The sequence below is a fragment of the Neoarius graeffei genome, chromosome 20 (assembly GCF_027579695.1).
Source record: "Neoarius graeffei isolate fNeoGra1 chromosome 20, fNeoGra1.pri, whole genome shotgun sequence".
NCBI classification, from domain to species: domain Eukaryota; kingdom Metazoa; phylum Chordata; class Actinopteri; order Siluriformes; family Ariidae; genus Neoarius; species Neoarius graeffei.
Genome location: NC_083588.1, coordinates 38254816 through 38268563, shown reverse-complemented (window position 1 = coordinate 38268563; position 13748 = coordinate 38254816). Strand labels below are relative to the sequence as shown.

At 45.0% G+C, this 13748-nt stretch overlaps 1 protein-coding gene across 4 annotated transcripts in view; it reads right to left on the bottom strand.

Annotated features, from left to right (window-relative positions):
• Window positions 1–13748, bottom strand: part of smarca4a (SWI/SNF related, matrix associated, actin dependent regulator of chromatin, subfamily a, member 4a) — a 67916-nt gene that overhangs the window by 53202 nt on the left and 966 nt on the right. For 3 of the 4 annotated variants that reach the window (XM_060901658.1, XM_060901660.1, XM_060901661.1), the window contains exon 2: window positions 1307–1364. The exons of the other annotated variant lie outside the window; for it this stretch is intronic. The gene's annotated coding sequence lies outside the window, so the exon portion shown is untranslated. The remainder of the gene's footprint in view (window positions 1–1306; window positions 1365–13748) is intronic. 4 annotated transcript variants of the gene reach the window in all.

Below are 13748 nucleotides of genomic sequence, written 5' to 3'. Positions count from 1 at the left end.
CTGAAGATATATTCATGAAACTTTGTATATATGTGAACTGGTGCCTTTTGCCATTTTGGATTTTTTTTTTGGAGGGGAGGAAGTATTTTTCAAATTTTTACACAAAAAAAAAGATTTTGACTTAGTTTCTAAGAGCAATGTTCATTTCCGAAGCATATATCCAAAACTATTCATGACAGAGATTTGAACCTTGGTATACATGTTAACAAGGTGATATAGATGTGCCTTTTCATACTAAGAAATTTGAGAAATTTTCATTTTTCCTTGGAAACAATTTCAGACTTATGCCACTTTTCCACTACCAACACAGCTGAGCCGTGCCGTGCTGAGTTGGGCTGAGTCGGGCTGAGCGGGGGCTGTTGGAGTTGCATTTCGACTACAACCGCGCTGAACCGTGCTGGCTGGAAGTGGGTGGACACATTGGGTGGAGTTAGTGAAAGTGGGTGGACGTCACGTGATGTCGTTAGGCGGCGCAAACAGTGACATCAGTGAGCTTTTAAGCGGTAGTCTCACGACCCGGATAGTAAACAATAAACATGGAGGACATGGAGTCGTTAGTGTTGCTGGTCTTGGTGCTGTGGCTTGTTGTCACCGACAACGCCAACAGATACTGGCAAGAGCGTATAGATGAGGTGAGGCGCATAAGGCTTCAGAAATTCTCGTAATTCGTAATTATTCTTCTTCCGGGTTTACGGTGTTTACAGATCCCAGCGTGCTCGCGGGGCGTGTGTGGGCGTGTGAGGACACTCCTCCTCACCAATCAGTGCACAGGGGAGTGTCTCCTCACGCCCCTAGCCCCACTCGGCTCGGTTGGGCTCGCTTCAGCCCCACTCCAAAACCGTGTGAGTTTTGGGGGCTGAGTAGGGCTGAAGCGAGCTGAGTCGTGCTGCTCTGAGGTAGTCGAAACGCGAGCCGTGTCGGGCTGAAGTGAGCTGAAAAAGGGTAGTGGAAAAGGGCCATTAGTCTCGGGGTAGGTTTTGTTTCTGGAGCAGAACTTGAAAAGTTGGTAGATGTGTTGATTAAGTAATGTATATGTGCCTTTTGATCCTAAGAAACGTGAGAAATTTTAATTTTTAGCTCACCTGGACCAAAGGTCCGGTGGGCTTATGCCATGGGCTGCTGAGGTGAGTGTAAAGAGGTAGGGTTGGTTTCCTGCAGCAGAACTTGAAAAATGTGACAAATAATATCTTGAAACTTGGTATACAGGGTGGGGGATATAGAGGAGTCTTGGTTTGGTTTAGTCACCCATTTGTACCACAGCCTCTCATACCTTACTGCTTGATTCTGTAATTTGTAACTCACTCACCTCTTGACTTTATGTGCTGTTCCTGCTCCCTGCCTATCACCTGGGGCAGCTGTCCCTGCTGAGTTACACACACAAGAAATTACAGGGTTCCCCCTGGGTTTTGAAAAATATCCTTTACTTTTTTTCTTGAAAAATCAAGTCAAAGAAGTATTCTTCATTTGGTCTGTATTTTTGTTTAGTTACCAACTTAGAGTGGACTTAGCACAGGTTTTTACCAACCAAACTGACACAGTTAAAATATTTGTACAGATACAGGCCTCTTGATTACATATAAAATTTGGGCTCCACTCCCAAGACAGACTTGATTTTGGGAGTCCTGTGCACCATCAAGCTAAAATCAGGGGCGTAGCTGTGGGGTGGGGGTGGATGTCCTGGGGTGCCCGTGACCCCCCCCCCCTTTTTGTCAGACCATAGCTGCGTAACTTTTTTTTTTTTTTTTTTAAACTAGATTGTCACTGGGCGGCACGGTGGTGTAGTGGTTAGCGCTGTCGCCTCACAGCAAGAAGGTCTGGGTTTGAGCCCCGTGGCCGGCGAGGGCCTTTCTGTACGGAGTTTGCATGTTCTCCCCGTGGGTTTTCTCCGGGTGCTCCGGTTTCCCCCACAGTCCAAAGACATGCAGGTTAGGTTAACTGGTGACTCTAAATTGACCGTAGGTATGAATGAGAGTGTGAATGGTTGTCTGTGTCTATGTGTCAGCCCTGTGATGACCTGGCGACTTGTCCAGGGTGTACCCCGCCTTTCGCCCGTAGTCAGCTGGGATAGGCTCCAGCTTGCCTGCGACCCTGTAGAACAGGATAAAGCGGCTAGAGATAATGAGACGAGATTGTCATCTCAGCCTCATTAGGGTTTCTATAACCTTGTATGGACTTCCTGTGGTTTGGGCATGAAAACCCAGTTCTGCACAAGCGCAACATGATCGCACTAGAAAGCACGGTCAAGCTGCCAGTGTAGCTACAGTCTTTTTAGTTGCGAATTACGAGTATTTCCTCGTGTTAATAATTTGCCATGTCAAAACAATTTGTAAATATATAAAAATATATAATGAAGCAATTTATTATATATTTTTCCCCATCAAAGTTGCATTTTGTGGCTTCGAAGCTAAGTTTTAGTGTGCCGTTTCTAGAACGCAACATCAAGAAAGCCTGGAAGAATACACTATGGCAGAGCGATCGACATTGACAAGATCGTTGACATCTTTGCCATTCATCATCCATGACCCCCTTTACTTAGAAATATTGTGGCCGATGAGCAGTAAGACAACAAGAATAGAGAGATCTGCATCGGCTGACTAGGTTAAGATGTCGAGCCGCTATCCATACACTGCCGGATAAAGCTGATTTGGCCTAATCGTTGTCCGACATCTCAACAGGTCGCAACATGAGATGAATGTCTGTGAAGATTCTCAGTCATCCAGGTCATAGTAAACTGTGGGTGGTAAGAGAGAGCAACTGGACTTGCTTGAAGACGTTTCACCTCTCATCCAAAAGGCTTCTTCAGTTCTGTCTAATAGGGAGTATCAGGTATTTATCCTCTCATGGATGAAAAGCTAAAGATACCCTAAGCAATCCTAAGGTGTCGTTGAGAATTGTGATGTACACAGACAGGACAGAAGCCTTAGCATCGAGGTCTACCGGAAACCCACACACATGCCCCTTTTCCACCAAAGCAGTTCCAGGGCTGGTTCGGGGCCAGTGCTTAGTTTGGAACCGGGTTTTCTGTTTCCACTGACAAAGAACTGGCTCTGGGGCCAGAAAAACCGGTTCCAGGCTAGCACCAACTCTCTGCTGGGCCAGAGGAAAGAACCGCTTACATCAGCGGGGGGCGGAGTTGTTAAGACAAACTACAATAACAAGACCGTGAAAGATCGCCATTTTTAAGCGACGAGAAGCAGCAGCTCTACAAACTCAAAGTCAGCCATTATTATTATTATTATTATTATTATTATTGTTGTTGTTGTTGCTGCTGCTTCTTCCGTGTTGTTTTTGCTTCGATATTCGCGCCAAGGTTTATGCAAACGTAGCGACGTAACTGACGTATACAGTAGGGATGTTAACCGATGACCGTTTGACCGAATCAACGTCAACCGGTTAAATTTTTTTGGTTGTCTGTTAAAAAAAAAAATCAATCGTTTTGAAGCTGCCGATTTTGGAGCGGACAGCTGACAAATCAGAAACACCCATTCAGTCATGTCCCACCCAGCTGCCACTTGGTGAAAGAAAAGTGTAGGACACCGGCTTTTTAGCTTACAAATTACTATTGTTTTGTTTTTTTTAATTATTAGAAGGCACATGGAGTTTAGTCCTGCCTTGGCCAGTGCATTCTGAAAGTATGTTTCGGTCTGTAGCCAACAATGCATGTTATTGCAGATCATCTCTCTCCACACAAACTAAAGGCGCAGATGCCAACTTTTTTTTTTTTTAAATCGCGCAGATCCGTTTTTTTTTTGGGGGGGGGCCATTGGAGTGTCCGATTGTAATTTCAAGGTGGATTCTGTATTAAAATTACTAAATAGGCGGGTGCCGTTGCAGTCCATGAGGCATGGGGGATGTGAAAGGAGGGCAATGGATCGGGGGGCTGCGTGCATTTGCGCGGAAGCTGCGCAATCAGTAGATCAGAACGCACACATTAAATTTTGCGCGGGCGCGCGGCTTTCTGATTTGCTGTTTTCTTCTCGTGCTTGTACTTCCTGTGTTTCGTGGACTGTGGCGGCATTTGCTTATATGCAGAATTTGCTTTGATGAAGTTGTGGTCGGACGCTCCAACGCCCCCCCTTGGGAAAGGAAGGTCGGATCTGCGCGATTCAGCCGTGGAGAGGGCGGCATCCGCCAAAAGGCGCGCCGTTTGCATCCCTGTAATAATTCCAATCCTAGAATTTTAAACTCATAGGTTAACCGACTTTAACCGGCTAATGAGGCTCGGTGGTCAGTCAAGATTTTTTTTTTAGTTTTTGCCATCCCTAGTATACAGCGACGTAATGACGTATACAGCGACGTTATGACGTGGCTTCCCTTAGCCCCGCGAGCTATAGAAAAGCAAACTGGTTCTCAGCTGGCTCGCAAGTTGAACGAGTTGTGAACCAGCACTGGCCCCGAACCAGCCCTGGAACTGATTTGGTGGAAAAGGGGTAACACAGACCAGTACCTACTTTTCAACTCGCACCACCCACTGGAACACAAACTGGGGGTCATTAGGACCTTGCGACACAGGGCTCAGAACATTCCTACAACGGTAGAGGGAAAAGAGAAGAATCACATCAAGAAAGCACTTCAGAACTGCGGGTATCCCAACTGGTCTTTCTTCAAGAGCAGAAAAAGGAACATAACGGACAAGGAGGATAACAGGAACAAATGCAAGAACGTTGTCATTCCCTACATTTCTGGTCTGAGAAACTCAGGAGGATCTTCTACAAACAACATTCCGGTACATTTCAGACCCAGTAACACCTTGAAGCAGAAACTGGTCCATCCTAAGGACAGAATAGCCAGGCACAAACAGGACAACATAGTGTATGCAATTCAGTGCAGTGAGGAATGCACGGACTTGTATATTGGGAAGACAAAACAACCGCTTCACAGGCGCATGGCTCAACACAGGAGAGCCAGTTCCTCAGACCAGGACTCTGCTGTCCATCTTCATCTTAACAACAAAGGACACTCATTTCAGAATTGCAACGTACACATTTTAGCCAGAGAGGATCGTTGGTATGAGCGAGGAGTTAAAGAAACCATTTTTGTCAACCTGGAACGGCCATCACTGAACAGAGGTGGTGGTCTAAGGGCCTCTGCATGCTCTTGCAACAAGGCTTTCGCAGATAGCTTTTCGCAGACAGTTGTAATTTATCGTTGAGCGGGGAGTAATAGGCGTGCGCGATGTTATTCACCGCCACAACGCAAGGGGGCGCAAAGTCGCAAAATCGCTAGGAGTAGTTGGTGGGTGTGGTTAGTGGAGTGTTTATCCTCCGGTTACTTATAATGACTAGAACTGGAGTCGTATAGATGTACGTACTTCCTCACTTCCTCAATCAACTGCTCTTCGTGCTGCTCCATCTTCGCTCGTGTTTTTAAAAATGGCGGTCGTGAAAACAAACCAAACCCGGAAAGTAGGGAAGCGGAAGTGCGTGTACAGCGGATGTAAAGTGGACCAATCAGAGCCCTCTTGTCTGCGACGCTGTCTGCGAGGCGTCTGCAGTGGTCACAATTTTTGGGAGGTGCGTGCAGAGCGTCTGCGAAGGTGGGGGGGCTACGCAGACGCCATCTGCGACGACTGGGTTGTCAGCATAAATTGGCCTTAAGACATCATTTATCAGCCACACTTCCCAGACAACTGAATGCACACCAAAACCCAGCTGTTTTCAGTGTCTCACAGGAGGACAAACAGAACCAACAATCCATGATGTTCAATAGTTTGTCCATAGACCTCCAGAGGGTGGGCACTCTCCCCAGCTGCAGGCTGAGGTTGAAGATGCGTTGGAGCGGTTCACCCAGTTCAGCAGCGCAGGTCTTCAGTAGTCAGGGACACACCTTGTCCAGGCCTGCTGCTTTCCTGGGGTGAAGCTTCCTCAGTTGACCTCTGACCTGGTCTGCAGTAATGCATGGAGGAGTCTGTGTTGAGGTGTGTGTGTGTGTGTGGGGGGGGGGGGGGGGGGGGGGCTGCTGTGATGACTGGGGGGAGGTGTGTTGAGGGAAGAAAGAGAGATGGCTGCAGTGAGGGGGCAGGGGGGTGGGTGGGCTGGTTGAACCAATTGAAGAAGTCATTCAACTTGTTCGCCCTCTCCACTGTCCCCTCAACGACTCTGGTCTTTGTATTGTGGCCTGTGATGGTTTCACACCTTCCCAGACCTATTGAACATCACGGGCTCTCTGGTGACGGTGGCAGAGAAGAGGTCTATGGTGCCAGTCACCCTCTGCACACCGTCATCAGCAACCAGAGGAGCCTGTTCAGTGACAGAATGCTCCTTCCCAAGTGCAGGACGAACAGACTCAAAAACTCCTTTGTCCCTCACGCCATCAGACTGTACAACTCCTCTCTGGGGGGAGGAGGGGTAACAGGAGGACAGAGGATGGGAAAAAGCAGTAGCCTAGCCTGACAATAAGCAATACCAGACAATGTGCAATATCTCTCCTGCTGCCCCCCTTTCCCCCTCATCTCTCTCCCCCCTTCCTCTCTTCCCCATATCTTATTCTTTTTATATTTGTATATGTAAATAATTTATTTTAATTTATCTAGAAGTTTCTCTCTATTTCTTTTCTCTGTTTATCTGTAATGATGCTGCTGGAATCTTAATTTCCCTGAGGGAACCCTCCCGAAGAGATCAATAAAGTTTTATCTAATCTAATTGATCATCCCAACGACTCTCTAGGCCGTTCACACTCAAGGCCAATTTATGCTGACAACACAGTCCTCGCAGATGGCGTCTGCGTAGCCCCCCCCTTCGCAGACGCTCTGCGCGCACCTCCCAAAAATTGTGACCACCGCAGAAGCCTCGCAGACAGCATCACAGACAAGAGGGCTCTGATTGGTCCACTCTACATCCGCTGTACACGCACTTCCACTTCCCTACTTTCCCGGTTTGGTTTGTTTTCACGACCGCCATTTTTAAAAACACGAGCGAAGATGGAGCAGCACGAAGAGCGGTTGATTGAGGAAGTGAGGAAGTACGTACATCTATACGACTTCAGTTCTAGTCATTATAAGTAACCGGAGGATAAACACTCCACTAACCACACCCACCAACTACTCCTAGCGATTTCGCGACTTCACGCCCCCTTGCGTTGTGGCGGTGAATAACATCGCGCACGCCTATTACTCCCCGCTCAACGATAAATTACAACTGTCTGCAAAAAGCTATCTGCGAAAGCCTTGTCGCAAGAGCATGCAGAGGCCCTCAGCCCCCAGTGACCCACACCAGCAGGATGACTCAACGACACCTTAGGATTGCTTTACATCCATGAGAGGATAAATACCTGATACTCCCTATTAGTCAAATGCCCCTTTTCCACCAAAGCAGTTCCAGGGCTGGTTCGGGGCCAGTGCTTAGTTTGGAACCGGGTTTTCTGTTTCCACTGAACAAAGAACTGGCTCTGGGCCAGAAAAACCGGTTCTGGGCCAGAAAAACTGGTTAAGACCAACAACAAATCGCAAGACCGCAAAAGGTTGCCATTTTTAAGCGACGAGAAGCAACAGCTGTACAAACGCGAAGTCATCCATTATTACTGTTGTTGCTGCTGCTGCTTCTTCTTCTTCTCCGTGTTGTTGTTGCTTCGATGTTCACGCAAAGGTTTATGCAAACGCAGCGACGTAACTGACGTATACAGCGACGTAACTGACGTGGCTCCCCTTAGCACCACGAGCTATGGAAAAGCAAACTGGTTCTCAGCTGGCTTGCGAGTTGAACGAGTTGTGAACCAGCACTGGAACTGATTTGGTGGAAAAGGGGTAAAACAGAACTGAAGAAGCCTTTCAGATGAGAGGTGAAACATCTTCAAGAAACTCTCTACCACCCACAGTTAACATGAGACGACAGAATGATGCAAATGTATTTTTTCATTTACAAACCTGCAGGTATGTACTCAGGCTGCCAGTCAGTGTGTGCCCCCCCTTTTGAAAAATCCTAGCTACGCCCCTAAATAAATAAACAAACCTCTTTAAGCCTACTGAAGGTCGTTTTAGCAGGGAATTATTCATAAGAGGTATTAGGACTCCCTTCACCCTTTACTTCAACGCAAAACTTGACTCACAACTGAACAGAGTTGAGAAGAATCTTGGAACAACCAACAGTGAAGGAATCAGAACCGAACAGAGAATCACATGCTGAGAATCACTGCTGGAGCTCAACACCACACACAGCGCTTCAGTCGCTCACCGGCTGACTGCACTTTCACTCTGGTGTTTGTTTAACCGACCCCTGTATTACTGACACTGTCCGATGTGCTCGGGGCTGTTTCAGCCCTTAGTGCTTGAAGAAGCCAGGTGTTCTGTAAAGTTATCCTACCTCTTGGATTTGTCCTACCAAGCCTACTGCGCATGCGCAGAACACATGACGTCGTATCTTGGAATTTGGACCGAGTTTTGTCCTACCGATCAGCTGGGCTGATAGAAAATCGGTGAGTATTTCACGCATTTGTAATGCGTAATGTAGGCATATTTGCAATTCAGAAACGTATAAAATACAGTATTTATAAACAAACGAAACGATGCCCCGTCATAACTTTGACTGCACAGTGCCCACTGCGTGACAGAATTAGCAAGTTCTCATACAGACCGTTTTATTATTCAAAACAAGTCATTACAAATTATTTGACTCGACCAATACGCACAAAACATAAAAATCGGCAAATGCGTGAAATACTCACCGATTTTCTATCAGCCCAGCTGATCGGTAGGACAAAACTCGGTCCAAATTCCAAGATATGACGTCATGTGTTCTGCGCATGCGCAGTAGGCTTGGTAGGACAAATCCAAGAGGTAGGATAACTTTACAGAACACCTGTTAACTTCCCCAGCTGAAACTGCGCCATTGTTTGAGTCACGCAGAGATCATTACATCACCACACCAGGCCGGTTAAGCCGCACTGTGATTGGTCAAAAGCACGGCGCTCATTGGTCATGATTTATAGTCGATTTTTATTGGTTGCAAGCACGTGCTCATTGTTTACACTCTGGCTGCCCACAGTCTCTCACTGCGGCTGGATTTGTGGAAAAGATGACTCATGATAAAGATGACAGACGACTGATAGTAATTTTCTCTTCGTCACTGATATTCCTCAATGACGAGCCCCAGCAGGAACCCTGACATTTTTTCTGAATGCTGTACTCCAACATGACCTCACTAGGAATATTCCTAACATCACGTTCGCGAACTTAATATGGAGTATATCTGAAGACATGACTCACTTTTTTATTTTTATTTTTTTAAGAAATGCCGCGTGGGGAGTTCTGATCTGATCTGATCTGATCTGTTCGATTCGAATGTTTTTTAAGCGCACGAGAGGAGAGCGCAGCTTGAGCAGGGGATGTTTCTGCATGGTCCTAGTGCCTGCATTCTCCCGTCCCCTGTTTTTGAGCAGGCGCACTTTCCGCGTGATCCTAGCGCCGGCACATCTGTGTTGAAATAACGTCTCGATATATTAAAGGAGAACTAAAGGCAAGGTCTTTTTTAATCATCAAAATTCTCTCATTTTATTAAATATCGGAATGCATTTCTAAGGCAAGGCAAGTTTATTTATATAGCGCGTTTCATACACAGTGGCAGTTCAATGTGCTTTACAGAGGTAAAAGCAAAACAAACAATAGAAAATAAAATTACATAAAATAAATGGGGAAGAGAGAAAAAATAATAAGAATTAAACAATAGTAGAAATAAAATGAAGTAAAAGTTCAGTAAAAAAAACAACAGAATAAAAGTTTAAAACATGCAGAGACTGTAAAATTTAAGTAAAGTTTAAAACATGTAAAGATGACGATATTTATCAGTTAGCAGAAAGCATCTGAGAACAGCTTGGTCTTTAGTCTAGATTTGAAGCTACCAACAGCAGGAGCATTTCTGATGTCCTCTGGGAGTTGGAGAGAGCCATGTTGGTCACTGCTATAGCAAGCTATGAGTGTTTGAAATATGCTATGTCAAAGCAATGGCCGTAAACGAGATTCACCGAAACCTGTACAAGACTTCGTAGGACGGAAGTAAAACGTACAGCGGAAATCAAAGTGACCAACATCTGCCAACGAATGCTGATGTAATCAAGCCAGAAGTTTTGTTTGTTTTGATAGCAATCAGGAAAGTTTGAAAAAAGTAGGCAGTAATCATCATGTAAACTCGTTTTTGTGCAATATTACATTTGGAAAACAGTTTTCAAAATGGCCGCATTGACACCTGGCTGACGCTTCACGTTTCGAAGTCTCGTGAAGATAAGCGATGCCTGCTGTGGACCAAACAAACTAAATTCAGCATGGCTAAAAACCGAATAGGCAGAGGAGTATAATATTTAATTGCAATTAGTTGCCAATACGAGTCACGATATAAGATTACTAAAACTGAAAACGTAACAACACTCAAATTCAGAAATAAAGCAAGTTTAAAAATAACTTCAGTTCTCCTTGAAAGTGTGCGCGTGGGGGTGGGATTTTATTTATATATTTCAGCACTGATTAAAAGCAGAGCTAATGAGTGTAACACGTGTTAGTAAATAATCCATTATTTAAAAAAAAAAGCAAATTAATAATAAGCACTGGATAAAAACCCATCGTTCTTATGTAAATAAAGATACAAATTTCATTGTCTGGTGATTAAGTGTTTATGAGATATGTTGCTTTATGCCTGCAATCGGGTTCCCTGTGGTGGTACACGTTGATCGTTTGTATGTATGGACATCGCACGGTCACAAAATCCATCAAAAATCAGGTTGATACCATATTCTCTTAAGTACTGGGCTTTGCTTTGTGTGTGGGGAGCTCTGCTATAAACTTGCGATAATACCAAGATCAGACTATATATGAATTCAGTTCAACTGAGACGATTTTGTTATGGCTGGCAAATATCCAGCGTCAAGTCCAAATATGATCAAGAAGAGCAATGACAAGTCTTGCAACATAACTGAATTACAGCAACGTGGCGTCTGGGACACCCCATGACACCCAGATGAAATGTCTAGCATGTCAGATTTTTTTTTTGTATTTTCTTGCCTCGTTTGACAACTCCTATGACGTGTTCCTTGACGTTGAAAAATAAGTCCTCTCTGGTGTACTTATGCAAACATGGCAAAGAGAAAGAGAGATGCTGCTGTTGTGACTAGGGGGACAACAAAACAGTTTGTTGAGCTGTGGCAACAATACCTCTACCTTTTTGACGTTTCCTCAAGGGAATACCAAGCCAGAGGCCAAAAAAAAGAAATTGGTGTGAAATAGCAGAGACAGTTCATCAACCCTGTAAGGAGCTGGTCTGCTGTTGTGAATACAGTAGAACATGGCTAATTTAGAGCTATACAGCTGACTATTTGATGCGATTTTTTTTTTTGAACAAGACTGCCAGGATCACACAGTGATTCTGTAGCCATGATTGACAATTTCGTGATCATCCTCCCCTAGGGCATGCAAGGACGTGATTGGTCAGGGACAAACTCGTAGTGTTGCCAATCTCCTGCTCAAGACACGGCAAGAATTTATGGCACTATTATTGCCTAATCTGACATGATGACCACTCTGAAGGACATTTTTGTCTTATAGTCTGATTAGTTAGGACAGTTTGTTTGAACAGTGGCACGATTATCAGAGTTGCGCTGTTATGGAAAATTAATCAACACTTTCTAACCAATCAGAATGGCGCATTCACCAGCCCTGTGGTATAGCTGATTATTGGGCACAAACAAGATTTATCCTCGTTGTTTGTCTTGTTAGCTGTAACACGTATACTGAAGAGCAACAACTTAATCATGACTCTTTCTGTATCATGTAATGAAAGAAGCTGAGCATGCTCAGGAAGATAAATACACTTCTAACTTCTATCAGTGTGTTGATCTGCTCAAAATGAAAAATACAAAGAATAAGCTGGAGTTCTCAGTATATGAACTAGATATGCCTGAAATCACACCATGAACATACATATACACACTTTTTTTAATATATTAAAATATATATCACGGTGGTGTAGTGGTTAGCGCTGTCACCTCACAGCAAGAAGGTCCTGGGTTCGAGCCCCGTGGCCGGCGAGGACCTTTCTGTGCGGAGTTTGCATGTTCTCCCCGTGTCCGCGTGGGTTTCCTCCGGGTGCTCCGGTTTCCCCCACAGTCCAAAGACATGCAGGTTAGGTTAACTGGTGACTCTAAATTGACCGCAGGTGTGAATGTGAGTGTGAATGGTTGTCTGTGTCTATGTGTCAGCCCTGTGATGACCTGGCGACTTGTCCAGGGTGTACCCCGCCTTTCGCCCGTAGTCAGCTGGGATAGGCTCCAGCTTGCCTGCGACCCTGTAGAACAGGATAAAGCGGCTACAGATGATGAGATTTTATATACACTACCGTTCAAAAGTTTGGGGTCACTTTGAAATGTCCTTATTTTTGAAAGAAAAGCACTGTTCTTTTCAATGAAGATCACTTTAAACTAATCAGAAATCCACTCTATCCATTGCTAATGTGGTAAATGACTATTCTAGCTGCAAATGTCTGGGTTTTGGTGCAATATCTCCATAGGTGTATAGAGGCCCATTTCCAGCAACTATTGCCGCTTTCCACTACCAACGCGGCTGAGTTGGGCTGAGTCGAGCTGAGCGGGGCTGTTGGAATTGCATTTCGACTACAACCGCGCTGAACCGTGCTGGCTGGAAGTGGGTGGACACATTGGGTGGACACATTGGGTGGAGTTAGCGAAAGTGGGTGGACGTCACGTGATGTCGTTAGGCGGCGCAAATAGTGACATCAGTGACCTTTTAAGCGGTAGTCTCACGACCCGGATAGTAAACAATAAACATGGAGTCGTTAGTGTTGCTGGTCTTGGTGCTGTGGCTTGTTGTCACCGACAACGCCAACAGATACTGGCAAGAGCGTATAGATGAGGCGAGGCGCATAAGGCTTCAGAAATTCTCGTAATTCGTAATTCTTCTTCTTCCGGGTTTACGGTGTTTACAGATCCCAGAGTGCTCGCGGGGCGTGTGTGGGCATGTGAGGACACTCCTCCTCACCAATCAGTGCACAGGGGAGTGTCTGCTCACGCCCCCAGCCTCACTCGGCTCGCTTCAGCCCCACTCCAAAACCGTACGAGTTTTGGGTGCTGAGTAAGGCTGAAGCGAGCTGAGTCGTGCTGCTCTGAGGTAGTTGAAACGCGAGCCGTGTCGGGCTGAAGTGAGCTGAAAAAGGAAAAGGGTAGTGGAAAAGGCCCATATCACTCCAGTGTTCTAATGGTACAATGTGTTTGCTCATTGCCTCAGAAGGCTAATGGATGATTAGAAAACCCTTGTACAATCATGTTAGCACAGCTGAAAACAGTTGAGCTCTTTAGAGAAGCTATAAAACTGACCTTCCTTTGAGCAGATTGAGTTTCTGGAGCATCACATTTGTGGGGTCGATTAAATGCTCAAAATGGCCAGAAAAATGTCTTGACTCTATTTTCTATTCATTTTACAACTTATGGTGGTAAATAAAAGTGTGACTTTTCATGGAAAACACAAAATTGTCTGGGTGACCCCAAACTTTTGAACGGTAGTGTATATAAAATAATTTTTATACACGCACACACACACACACACATATATATATATATATATATATATGGTATTTGGAAAAATAGAAACTGTTATCTGACAGACAACTATTAGCAGAATTATTCAACATTTCCTGAAGTAACTCTGGCCAGTGGTGCAATTCGTGTTTGTGACTAGCTAGCATAATTGCTAACAAGTGTTTAAACAGCTTTATAGAAAAATATAAAGCTGTATTGCTAAAGTTTTCGAAGGAAAC